The sequence below is a fragment of the Miscanthus floridulus genome, chromosome 18 (genome assembly GCF_019320115.1).
Source record: "Miscanthus floridulus cultivar M001 chromosome 18, ASM1932011v1, whole genome shotgun sequence".
In the NCBI taxonomy this organism is placed as follows: domain Eukaryota; kingdom Viridiplantae; phylum Streptophyta; class Magnoliopsida; order Poales; family Poaceae; genus Miscanthus; species Miscanthus floridulus.
Window position 1 is genome coordinate 112,509,819 of NC_089597.1, and position 14,339 is coordinate 112,524,157.

Here is a 14,339-nt window from a genome sequence, read left to right on the forward strand (position 1 = left end):
CCAGTGACGCAGGCAAAACGATGCACAGGGGATGCAGAGCCACGACGGGAATGAGACAGTGAATAATTGCCCTACAACGAATACGCTGTATGAAACTGCTGCGCTCTTTCTCTCGTCAGTTCGTGCTTATCAAAATAAACCCATGAGTGTGTGTGTGTGTATATATATATATATATATATATATATATATATATATATATATATATATATATATATATATATCGTTTGATTTATTAATTGATTTTATTTTATTTATAACAGTCGTTTTTCATGCTTAATCTAATAGAAAAACCGTTCGCTATTTATTTACCAGAATTATCGTTCGATATTCCTAAATATTTTTACGCACTGAATAATTTAACCTGGATGTTTATTTGAGTCCACAAAACTGAGTCACATGATTCACTTAGCACTTCAAGTAAATTTTAAATAAAAAATTCCGATAAACTCGTTTCGAAAATTTGACTTAGGCCTAAAACGCGGTGCTAAACGAGCTCGTAACACCAGGGGTGTTACAATAATCCATCTGTGGCTGCGGCACAGGTGGTTCCATAGCTGTTGCTACATCGTCTTGCGCGGCTGCTTCCGCTGCCGCCGCAACGGCTGCAGCCGCGGATGGTGCTGCTTTATCCGTCGGTAACTTTGGTTTCTTTGGTGCCATGATAAGCTCAAGCAACAAACACAGTGGGCGTTAATGTTGTTCTAGGCCAAGGTTGTCGAACACTGGTTGCCGCACAAGCGAAATCAAGCACGAGAAGTGGGTAAAACGAGACTCGGGCGAAACAAAATGAACGATTTCATTAACTTGTTTCCCCCTCCTTTACATCCCCTCAATGGGGGCTATTTATATATGCCTGTAGGCTTTTCATAGGACGTAAATGCCCACTCAACTACTACAAATTTGAGGAATATTCCCTGCAGCTTTGGGCTTGTTCACCATTCGGAGTACCCGACTTCCTCAAATAACGCCAGCTAGGTGAGGTCTGACCGGCTCCGTCTTATGTTGCCTGTCCAACCGACCGTGGGCCCCTGGTGATAGAAGTTGTCGTCCATGTGAAGGCGGGCGGCTCCTTCTTTGGCAAAACCTACAGAAACCGCCGACCAAACCTGTTAACAGCTATTCGCCCGCGCAAATAGACAAGACCAACTGCGCGCCCTCCTTTGGCGAAACCTATAGAAACGATCGACCAAACCATTAACAGCTATTCGCCCTAGCGAATAACAGCTATTCGCCCTAGCGAATAGCCGAGGCCGACTAAGCGCCCTCCATTGGCGAAACCTGCAGAAACGATAGATCAAACCGTTAACAGCTATTCACCAGAGCAAATAACTGAGACTATCAGCGAGCCCGTCGTCCGGGCGAAAGGAAAAGAACTCGGCATGACCTGTTCTCGGCCGCAGAGCCCACCCTTTCGCCATAGCGAAAAGGGAATTCTAAGAACGGGATGGCAAGCGCCGCCCTTACTTCGCTGCGGCGAGGAGGGAGCTCGGCTCATCCTTCTCTTCAGACGTGTCCAGCCCTCTTGCCTTTTATTATAGCGAAATGTTGAGTGCGTTAGGGCCCAACAACCATTATTTCGCTTTCACATGAAACCGGGGCGACGATCGACCCACACAGGGTGCCCATAGGCGGGGCATGCCCCCAACACCTTGGGTCACCCACTTAATTTCTCCTCTCTATTTCCAATAAGGTTTCTGCTGCTTCAGCAGGTTTTGAAACTCAAGGTCTAGGAGGTGTCTGAAATTCCATTCTGGAATTGATAGATCCCTGAACTCCTCAATTATTTGCAAAAAAGCTATCACAAGTTTCACATTGCCAATGGCAGTTTTCAGGTTAGAGATAGATGACTTCCAAGTTTTGAGAGCAGCCCTGAGGTTCTTAAATTTAGCAGTCAAAACTTTGGCTGAATCAGTGATATGAGCAGGTGCAGTCCAGTGCTGCTGAACAATAGAAAGGAAATCAGGATGCTGAAGCTAGTAATTCTCAAACCAAAAAATAGCCCCTTTAGGGATTTTGGTGAAGATGAAAATAGCACAGGGGACATGATCTGAGGTCTCCATTGTAAGAGGGTAAGCATAGGTATTAGGATATGACAGAGTCCAGGAATTGGAAGTAAAAACCAATCAAGACTCTTAAGCAAAGGGGAAGTCTGCTTATTAGACCATGTATATCTCCTACCTTTCAGAGGTATGCCAACAAGTCCAAGAAAGTTGATAGCATCATTAAAGAGGTACATGTCTAAGTGATCACCCTAGGTTGATTCCTATCATCTGGTGAACGACAAAGACTAAGTCTCCAACAATAATCCAGTCTACTGAGTCTGGCATATTGATATTTTTAAACCACTGAATGAATTCTCTTTTTGCAGGGTGAGAACAAGGAGCATAAATATTGGTCAGAACCCAATGAGCATTATCATGAAGAGAGAGAAAATCAACAGATTGTGCATAAGAGTTGTCAAAAACTAAGTTTCCCTAAAAATGAATGGATTTCCACACAATTACGGAACCACCAGATGCACCAATAGAAGGAAGATAAACATACTTATCAAAAGAAGGTGGGCAAATATTTCTCATAAATTGATCATCAAAGTGTTCTCTCTTTGTTTCTTGGAGACACACTACATCACAGTGGCTATCCAAAATTCTATCTCGAATTGCATTCTATTTTTTTGTCTAAGTTTACACCTCGAACATTTCAACATAAAATAATCTAGTTCCTATTATTCATAGCTAAACAAAAGATTTAAAAGGAAACATGCCCTGAGATTAACAGAGGACACAAGAGAGCACTATTGGGCCCCATCCTTCTTTGAGGACTTGCTAGGCTTCTTTTTGCCATTTTCCTTGGCCATTGGCTTGGTTCTGGGTGGCTTGGCATGGAGCTTGGCATCAGTCAACTCTTCAGGATTGATGTTGCAGAATGTGGCTCCAAGATCCCTAATGATGGAGGGTGAAATCACAGGAGGAGTGGAGGTACAGCCAAGGCAGCTCTTGTCTTTACAACCTGAATTCTTGAATCCTTTATGGAGCTTCTTGATTCTCAGACTACGCCTGACCTCAGATTCAGACAAAATTGGAGCATTTCCTTTTTTAGCTCGAGGTGTCTTGGAAGCTTGCTTGGAGGAGGATGGGGCATCAATGTTTCCATCAGAGGGAAGCTCTTCAATAACAACATAAGAGGATTCAGATGAGGTATAGACTGAAAGATTAACATCAGGGCATTAATTAGGGAGACAAAAGACAAAGGAATTACCCTTGGATGAAGCAGTAAAGTAATCCCAAGCAGGGGATTGAAGAAAATCCTTAGCCCAATCAAAAGAGGGTGATTACAAAAGAAGAATGATGAAGAAATTCATCCAAGTATCAGGGATGGTAACAGTTGGCATAGAGTTGGAACCCTAAGAAAAATGTCTTACCCATTGCCTAATAGCTTCAGGGCTGGGTTTGTATAAAGGAGCCCAAGAGTTGAAGACAGGATCAACAGCAGGCTGAATGATATGAGCAAAGCCAATTTGCAGGTTCTCTTGCTGAATTTGCTCAAGCTCCCTTTTTAGGACCATGGAAATAATCCAGAAGATCCTCAATCTACACTTCTTCTAGCATAAGAGGTTCCAAATTATCAAAGTTGGGGAGAGGAACAATCTCCACTAGATCAATTGGAAGGAGTGGAGGCTCAGGTTCATTGTCTGAAGCATCTGTCAAATCATCCATAGCAAGCACCTGACCATCTTCATTAAGGTTATTCTGATTAACCTGAACATCCACAACTGGTCCATCTACATTGATCACAATGTCTTGGGCAATCTCAGGCTGTATGTCCTGACCCTCTGGCTGTATGTTCTGAACATTCTAGGGCCGGAGAGGAATGAGCAAGGGTACTGGCTTTTCAGGCTCTAACTGCTGTTGGGCTGGCTCCGCAACACCTTGATTGGGCCAAAAATCCCAGCCCATAGCTTGAAGATGCTGATTGTTAGGATTGGGTGCAGCTAAAGGATTGAAAGGATTGAAAGGTTGTGGCATTGGAGGCCCTTGTCCCGATTGCCCAAATCCAAAGAAAACAAAATTATTGGGCTGAAAAGCATCATCATCGTCATCTAGCCTGGGGGATATCTTCATCTTGAGCACCTCCAAGGAGGGTTGTTTGAAAACTCTCGCACTGCACAGTCCAACTATCAGAGGTTGGGTCTAGGCCTTCTGTGAAGGTAAAAAACCAAGGTATTGAATCTAACCCACTCACTCTGGCCTGACATAAACTCTAGACATATTTTGGTAATCCTCTTCCCAGACTATCAGCTTACCAAACTCAGACACCGCTTTATCCACCAAAGCATGTCCAAAGATCAAGGTTGAGGTCAATCAAACCAAGCCAAACATCATGTGCCATAACTGCAGTTCTATTGTTCCAAGCTTTATCATGGGGAATGAAAGAAATAGTACCATTGCCATAAGGAATTGGACTATTCTGAATCAATAGATCTCGCTGATGCATGTAAGTGAACTTGACATATGCTTGTGCAAAAGGACAGGGTTGGATGGCTTCATAGGGAAAAGCATGCTGAACTGTCAGAAAATCAACAAGTACCTCTCTGATGGTGTTGAAGTCAATCTGATGCTGAGGCAGAGGATTAAAAGTAGCAATAGCTAAATCATTATGCTGCCTCTGAATGCGTCTAGTGACAACCCGCTGCATCAGAGGTCGTCCCTCAACCATGATCCTCTGTGCACCCTGAGGCAAGAAAGGCTGCGGATCAACAAAACGGAAAGCCATCTTCTCCTGAAGATCAGAAAGAGAAGAAGAAGCTACAGTAAATTGGGTTTTCGCAGACCACGCCACATGAACAGTAGCAGGAGGATGATCAATATTGAGCTTGGCACACGCGAACTCACCAAAAGAGGAGAAGATAGGAGGTTGTGGGAGGGACACCGTTACCCGCTCCGACGGCGATGGCAGATCGTCGTCAAACTCCGGCGTCGTGATTTTCCAGGTGCGGCACCAGGGGACAATGCGAGAAGTTGGAGGGGAGAGACGAAGGTGATTTTTAGAGTAGTGAGTGAAGGAGAAGCGTGGAACTTCGTAGCCGGTTGTAGGCCCAGCGGGCAACGAGTGAATGACCAGGCGATCACCGGAAGCTGGAGCGGCATTAGAGCCGCTAATAATACAGCCGGCTGGTTGGCTGTAAGGTTCTTTGTAGCCTTCTCTTAGCTCACTCATATAGTAGTTAGATTTTTACAGTTAATACATGGCCTACTTGTCTTTCTCACAGACTTTCTTGATTCTTGTGCCCAAACCGGTTGTAAGCTTACAGTCCGCTTCTCCTCTCTCTCCTCCTCTCTCTCCTCTACCTCAGCATTTAGTCGACTTACAGCCTGCTATTATACATGCTCTTACCAGTGAGGCACGACGATCAAGGCGGGAAGCTGCACCTTCCCGATTGATGACCACGACGCCCACAAGACTGACAAGGGGGCCTCTCACTACGGGTGGATTCGTGGGCTGGGCCTTGAAAGCTATCCAGGTGCATCCGCGAGGATTGAGGATGCGGGCCAAGAATGCCCGTTAAGGCTGGATTGAAAGAACTAGTAACAGCAGGCTTAATGCGAGTAAAGACTGATTGATGGGCCTGTTTAAAATATTTTTGAATTTGAAAATTCGGAGGGCGAAGAACATGGCGGGTTCCATGCCTCTCCAAATTGGCACCAGAGAGCGGATTTGATTTAGACGATTTCTTACCAACATCCACCCATTCAGCGGCCTGCTCTTTCTGCCAGAGATTAAACTCATATCCAAAATTTGGTCCTGTTAGTTGATCTCCACCGGCCTATTGGGCTCTTGTCTCTGCTCTCTGATCGGGGGAGCCCAACCCTAATATGGTTGGTAGGCCCCTGTCGCATAGCACATATAAAAGAGAGGTGGGGATCACGGCTCTGACTACGAGGTTCAACAGAGCAGCCGCCATCCCACCCACAGTAAACCTAAACTGATCTAAAGCGTGCTGCCAGCGACGAGATGCCCCACCACCGCTGTCGCCTCTGCAGGCCACGGGAACACCACTGGATCGCCACCTCGTCTCCTCACCGGCTGCGCCGAGCACCGGCGTCCACGAGGACTACACCGAGTCGGAGCTGTCTCTACACTGGACGCCTACTACGCCGCAGCACCGGCGTCTACGCTGCTGCTGCGTCGCAACAGAGAAAGGCGAGGAGGCTTACCGAATCCACGGTTACACACAGAGGTACACACCAACGATTCTAACAATGGTACCAGAGCAAGGTTGCCAGTGTGTAACCCTAACCCTAACCGGGTAAAAGAAAAGAGAAGTAAGACCGGGGTGGCGGACGTCACTGACTACCGGTCACCACTGCCACCGCGCGGGGAAAAGTGCCACACCGCCGTCCTCACCGGCGTGTGGCAAGAAAACAAGAGAAGAACATCCGTGTTCGGATCAGAGAAGAGAAAGGGGAAAGGATCTCAAGAACCCTAACCCTAACCCGCGCAAACAGCTCGGGGAAGAAGAAAAAGAAGGGCCCTCGGCACTTGAACCCTAACCCTAACTGGGTTAAAGAAAGGAGGAAAAGAAAAGGTTTCGGCCTTAAGATGAATAGAGCTGAACCCTAAATTAGAAAAGAAATCAAAGAAAAGAAAAGAAATCAAAAGAAATCCAAATCGGACTCAACCGAAAAGAGAAACAAGATCCAAAAGAAAAGAAGAGGGTTTTCGGCCCAGAAAAGAGTCAAATCCTGAAACCCTAACCCAAATTTTTAACCCCATCCCAAATCGGGTTAATCCCAAAAGAAGAAGGGAAAGGGGAAGAAGGGGAAGGGAACCGATTCGGATAAACTCCGAAAAGAAAAAGAAATCAAAAGAAAATGAAACCCTAACCCTAGATCTCCTTTTCGGGTGAACAAGCGAAAAGAAAAGAAAGCAGATACAACTCAAATCGAAGAAGGGGGAAAAGAGGAATGGACCTACCTCGCCATGCGTCGGGATAGCCCTTCGCCGACGCGAGAGAAGAAGAGCCGAGCCGGGGGCAGTTGCTCGCCGGGCTCGGCCAAGGGGGCGCCGCGGCCAGGCCGCTCGACGACAGCGTGCTCACCTGTTGGGGAGCACGTGCGCCGGCGAGGGGGTCGGCGACGGCGCCATGGATTGCCTCGCTCCACCGCCGTAGATGCTCGGTCGCCGCTCGGTGCTCGCTGCGCTGAGAGAGGAGACAGCGGCGAAGAGAAGGCGAAGAGAGAGAGAGAGAGCAATGAAAGGAATGAAGCTAGGGTTTTCAACCGACGCGGCCGGTCGGTCCTTTTGTTCGGGCGAGACAGTTGGGCGACCGTCGGATGCGATCCGATGGTGGATCGCGATCGGGCCGACCCGCGGCCCAGGCGGGCGAGCGCACTGGCGCGGCTTTGCCAGCCTAGGCCCAGGTTGCGGCCTGGGTGCGGCAGCGCGCGTGGAGAGTAGCTGGGCCAGGCTATTTTGCTGGTCGGGCCGAAAGAACAGTGTTCATTTGAGTAATTTTTTCGTTTTTCTTTTTCCAGTAAATGTTTATTTTCTGGAAATTGATTAATAGCTTAAAGAAAATAGAAAAAATAATTTTTGCCTGTGGGTAAAATTCAAGAAATTGAGTGAAAGTTTTTCCGCTGCTAAAGAAGTTGTTTATTCTCCAGTTATTTTGAATCAATGTGATATTTAATTGGAGAAAAAGAGAGTTTTTTCCGCTGCTAAAAAAATAGTTGATCCTCCAGTTATTTTGAACCAATGTGGTATTTAACTGGAGAAAAAGAGTTTTGACATAGATTATGATGTTGTTATTTTCTGACCAACGTTGTTAATAACAATATCATAATTTTAATGATATATGCATTAACTTTACTTCTGCCCAACGGTGATATAGAATTAGTGTATAAGAACAGATATAAATTTTAATGATTTATGCATTAATTCTATTTCTGCCCAACGGTGATGTAGAATTAGTGTATGAGAACAGTTGTATAATTTTAATGATTTATGCATTAATTTTACTTCTGCCCAACGGTGATGTAGAATTAGTGTATGAGAACATATGTAAAAATTAATGATTTATGCATTAATTCTATTTCTGTCCAACGGTGATGTAGAATTAGTGTATACGAACAGTTATATGTTTTGATTTTGACCAACGTTGAAATCAAGGCACGCAAATGGTGTTATTTTTATGTTAAGAAAAGGTTTGACCTGGTTTTTATCTTAGCTGAGATGGACTGAGTAATCACCTCACCGTGTTCCACTGATTCTGTGGCACCGGTGAGGGAGACAAAAGAGAATGATGTCGTTTGGGCAACTAAAGAAAGGGATTTTGAATCCCAAAAGATGTCCTATGACTTTGAGCATAGGAAGTGGGTCACTGCCAACATGAAATATTTGGCTGTGATAAAGAACACGATTGAGCCTGTAATTGTGGGCTCAATCCCAGAGTGTGACACGGTCACCGAATACCTCGATAGAATAAAGAGTCAGTTCACTGGCTCTTCAAAGACATATGCTACCCAGCTGATAAAGCAGCTGGTGACAGAGAGTCACTCTAGAAATGGTGGCATAAGAGAGCTCACGATGCGTTGTTGAAATTATGGCACTGTCGTTTAGGCCATATTTCGAGGGGGAGAATAGAAAGATAAGTTAAGAATGATATTCTTCCTCCATTAGAGCTCTCAGATTTAAAACAATGCAGAGAATGCATAAAAGGAAATTATATAAAGAAAAGTAAGAAAGATGACAAACGAAGCGCATGAATTTTATAGATTATTCACACAGACATCTATGGTCAGTTTCCTGTAAAGAGTGTGGATGGTAATGATTCATTCATAACATCCACAGATGATTACTCCTATTATGGCTATATTTATCCAATTAAAGAAAGAACAGAATCATTGGATAAATTTAAGATATTAAAGATAAAGATAGTCAGGTCTAACCGTGGGGGAGTACTACACCCGGCATACCCCATATGACCAAGTTCTTGGACCTTATGCAGGGTTCTTACAGGAGAATGGCAAAGTAGCCCAATATTCTATACCGGGCGAACCTCAGCAGAATGGAGTAGCCGAAAGACGCGATCGTACAATGAATATATATGGTGCGCAGTATGATAAGTTACTCCACCTTACAGTTGAGCCTCTGAATAGAGGCGTTAAAACCACCATTCATATTCTCAATAGAGTATCAAGAAAGTCGGTGCCCAAAACACCGTATGAGTTGTGGACAGAAAGAGTACCCTCACTAAACCACTTGCGTGTGGGGGGGGAGCCCTGCTGAGGCTAAAGTATTTAACCCAAACATTGGGAAGTTAGATCCCAAAACAGTAAGTTGCCATTTGTTTGGCTACCCAGAAAAGTTAAAAGGTTTTCGTTTTCCACTGTCTAGAGAGACATACAAAGTTTGTGGAAATGAGACACGCTGTCTTTCTAGAGGACGAATTGATGAGGGGGAGCATGGTAGCTCGAGAAATTAACCTTGAAGTGAAGCGGGCGTAAGCGCCCACTCCAATGATTCATGAGCCATTTTTCTCACTACCTGCTGTAGCTGCACCGATAGTGCTAGATACTGTTGTACCAGCACCTGTTGTTATCCCACCTGTGGCAACAATGAATGACGATGAGGAACATGTTCTTCAGAATCATATAGAACCTATTGCCGCACATGAGGGGGAGCAACAGCAGCCTTAAACAGAAGATGTGACAAATGTGAAGGCCTCTAAAAGGTCTCAAAGAGTTAGAAAATCAGCTATTCATGCTGATTATGAAGTGTACAACACTAAGGAATTTCAAATAGAGAATGATCCCATCTCATCTGAAGAAGCCATGAGTAGTGATCATTCATCAAAGCGGCTTGAGGCCATGGAAGATGAAATAAAATCAATGAATGTCAATAAAGTTTGGGATTTGAATATAATTCCTAAAAAAGCCAAAACAGTAGGCTGTAAATGGGTCTACAAGACAAAACTTGACTCTCAAGGGAATATAGAAAGATATAAAGCGCGACTTATGGCAAAAGGCTTTATGCAAAGAGAATGGATTGATTACAATGGAACCTTTTCTCCAGTCTCATGTAAAGATTTCTTCAGAATCATAATAGCATTAGTGGCACATTACGATTTAGAATTACATCAGATGTATGTAAAGACAACATTTCTCAATGGAAACTTGGAGGAAAATATTTACGTGGCACAACCGAAAGGTTTTGTCATGGAAGGAAAAGAACGAATGGGATGCCGCCTAAAGAAATTCATTTATGGATTAAAACAAGCTTCAAGACAGTGGTACTTGAAGTTTGACCAGCAAATAAAGAATTTTGGTTTTAAAGAGAATGTAGAGGACAATTGTGTCTATGCAAAGTTTAAGAATGGGAAGTTTATCTTCCTTGTCCTGTATATGGATAATATCTTACTTGCTAGTAGTGATGTCAGTCTACTACAGGAGATAAAAAAGTTTTGTCCTCAAAACTTGATATGAAAGATCTTGGTGAAGTCTCGTTCGTTCTAGGGATCAAGATTCACCGAGATAGAAGAAAAGGGGTATTAGAACTGTCACAAAAGGCATACATAAGAAAGAATCTCAAAGAAATTTAGTATGCACAAATGTAGTCCCTCACCTGCTCCTATAGTCAAGGGCGACAGATATGGGGATTTTTGATGCCCTAGGAACCAATATGAGCTCAAACAAATGAAAGTGGTTCCATATGCTTCAGCTGTCGGAAGCTTGCAACATGCTCAAGTATGTACGCGCCTTGACTTGGCATTTGTTACCGGGTTACTTGGCAGATTTCAGAGCAATTCTGGAACAGAACAATAAAATTAGTAAAGAAAGTCTTGCATTATTTGCAAGGAACGAAAAGCCTCATGATGACGTATAGAAGATCTGATTCACTCCATATAGTGTGATATTCAGATTCTGATTATACGGGAGATGATAGAAAATCCACGTCGGGATATGTATTCACTCTCGCAAAGGAGAGCTATTTCATGGAAAAGCTCAAAGCAAACCGTCACTACATCGTCCACAATGTATGACATTTTGTAGCGTGTTATGAGGCAACGGACAGGTGAACTGACTAAAGAAGTTCATACCCGGTTTGAAGGTGGTTGACGACATCTATAGATCACTTAAGTGATACTACGATAATAATCAGGCAGTACAGTATACTCACAACATAAGTCAAATGATGCTGCCAAACACATTGACATAGAGTATTATGTTGTGAAAGATAAAGTCTAGGATGAAGTCATAAGTCTTGAGCATATAAATACAGAAAAGATGCTTGTGGATCCGCTTACAAAAGGCTTACCACCCAATATGTTCAGAGAACATGGTGTTCAGATAATATGTAGCTAGCATGGGTTTAAGGGAAAGCCTAAAATTCCTGGACAAAAGAAGGCCCAAAGATAAGTATCTATTTCAGAACAGAGTAGTGTGTTGTAGCTGTTAAGTCTATCGACAATGGACCGTGATGATGAGACATGCTCTATGCGCTGATCTGTAATGGAATGAACAAAAGTAAATGAAATTGAAAGATGGTAGTGAGATCAAGGGGGAGAATGTTAGTTGATCTCCACCAATAGGCCCAACGACCTATTGGGCCCTTGTCTCTGCTCCCTGATCGGGGGAGCCCAACCCTAATATGGTTGGTGGGCCCCTGTCGCACAACACATATAAAAGAGAGGTGGGGATCACGGCTCTGACTACGAGGTTCAACGGAGCAGCCGCCATCCCACCCACAGTAAACCTAAACCGATCTAAAGCGTGCTGCCAGCGACGGGATGCCCCACCACCGCCGTCGCCTCTGCAGGCCACGGGAACACCACTGGATCGCCACCTCGTCTCCTCACCGGCCGCACCGAGCACCGGCGTCCACGAGGACTACACCGAGCCGGAGCTGTCTCTACATTGGATGCCTACTACGCCGCGGCACCGGCATCTACGCTGCTGCTGCGTCGCAACAGAGAAAGGCGAGGAGGCTTACCGAATCCACGGTTACACACAGAGGTACACACCAACGATTCTAACAGGTGCTCCACCATGCCAAAGGTGAAAGAAAATCTTAAAATTGGCACATTCAAAAGACTTAAGCCGATAAATATGAAAGCCAACTTCTTGAGAATGAACGGAGAAACGAAAAACCCGTTCACCCAGAGACAAGATTCTGAAGCCATTGGGTTGACCTCCAATCACAGATTGAAGAATGAGGGCAACCGAGTGTTCAGTGAGGCAGTATTTGCATCGCCCCACCGAGAGAACGACAAAGAACTGTCAAGAAGAAAGATGTGGATCGAAACTGACCGGAGAGTTAAAACGTCGTTGAATCTCAGCTTCCACAACCCGCCCAGGGCGGCGATCAAGACCAGGGACATCCATGGAGCAGGTCAGATGAGGTGGCCATGATCACCGGAGACGACGAGGGCAGGAGGGAGAGGAGACATGGCTCTCTTGTAATAGGAGCTTGCATTCATAAAGAAAGGGGAGTTGAGTTTGTCTTTAAAAAATCCTTTTCTTTAGGTAATGACTGAGGTGGCATTATTGTGTTTCACCGTCAAGGTCATCATTGACGTCTGGTGGTTCCACGGTCTCAACGGTGACGGCAGTAGTGCCAAAATTCAACCATGTCGCCTTGAGGGATGTGGGATGCCAAAGCCGTTGCACCAATTTCATATGCTAAATAGTTTGGACTTCACGTAGCTAGCCACTACTCTCCGATGTCCGATGCTATCCGCATAAAATTATTTATGATTGGAGCAGAGATCTCCGCAAGCTGAACGGCAATGGGGGTTTGCTTGAGAAGCTGAACGGCAATGGGGGTTTGCTTGAGAAATGGCGGAATTCATAATACTGGATTTTCCCATCAGCACTGTTTCGGTGATTCACAATCAAATGTTTCATCTATAAAAAAAACAAAAATGCCGGCCAAGGCATTCACGCCGCGTGGGCTGCTGCTGTACCACCAAGCAGCACACAGCTTTCTGTCGCAATGGCTTGTAGCCAGCTTTGCTCTGCTCGGTCCGGCTCGAACCGGCTTGTTAGGCTAACGCGGCTCAGCTCGTTAATATTACGAGTTAGAGAGGTAGCTCAGCTCGGCTCGTTTAGCTCATGAGCTACTATAAAAAAAAATAGGATACACATGTTTATAATATTTATGCTACATTAATTTTAGAAGGTCAAGTTCACTATTATGCAACCATAAATGATTAATACACATCAGGTTCATCAAAAGTATCAACCATGCAACATAGTTGTCTATCCAAGATCCATGCAGTTCTAGCATACTTACTAGTTGATTGCCACCACAGACTTAGAAAAGTCCACAAATTCAATATCAGCATCATCATTTTCTCCCTGAAAAATAATCCATAAATCAATATTTAAGGACCACGACAATTATAAAATTAAAATCCATATGAAACAACTGAAAATAAGGATTGCATACCAATAGAATAGGTTGACATTTCTAGGTCAGCATCATCATCTTTTGGATTCATGGTCGTGGGCTGATAGGCCTCAGCTCATGAGCAGCTCGCGAGCTGGCTCGTTAAAACAGCGAGCTAGACTTTCAGCTCAGCTAGTGAAAAAGTTAAAATGAGCAGAGCCGAGTCGAGCCTGCCACGAGTCGAGCAAGTTTGGCACGCCGCGAGTATTTTGTCCAGCCCTAGTTGTAGCAGCAATAGTACTCAAGTCTCATTGGACACTAGTGGGCCTCCCGAGTGCCTTGGTCTCATATTGCGGTGCTCGACTACGCCCGCATGCGGCTGCGCGTGGCCACGTGCCCAGGCTTGCGCAGGCGGCTCGGCCGCGTTAGGCGTTTAGCCGCTATGAGCATGACATATGCAACATCCGCGTTATAGGCGTTAGCCGCTACTTGGCGTGCCACCATCACTTCCCACGTCTCTTGACTCTTCCAACAACATGAAACACTTGCAACATATGTGTGAAAACATATGCAAAATCTAGATAAAACACTTGTAACTTGCAACATGAAAACACTTACTGCAATGTAATACTGAAACAACTGAAATATTTAGAACATATTGTTGCAACATATGTGTGAAACATATGCAACATCCAGATTAAAACGCTTGCAACATACGTATGTAACAGATGAAACATTTCGAACAAATATTTGAAACACTTATAACATGCCTCTGAAACACTTAGAACATATGCAGCATATGCAACATCCCGATCTATTTTTTCAATATTCATATGAAACACTTACAATATACATCTAAAAGTCTAAAAAACTAAAACATACACTTACAACATACGTTTTCATCGCAATATCTCCTTGTTGAGGTCATGTGTCACAGCGACCACAGCGTCGA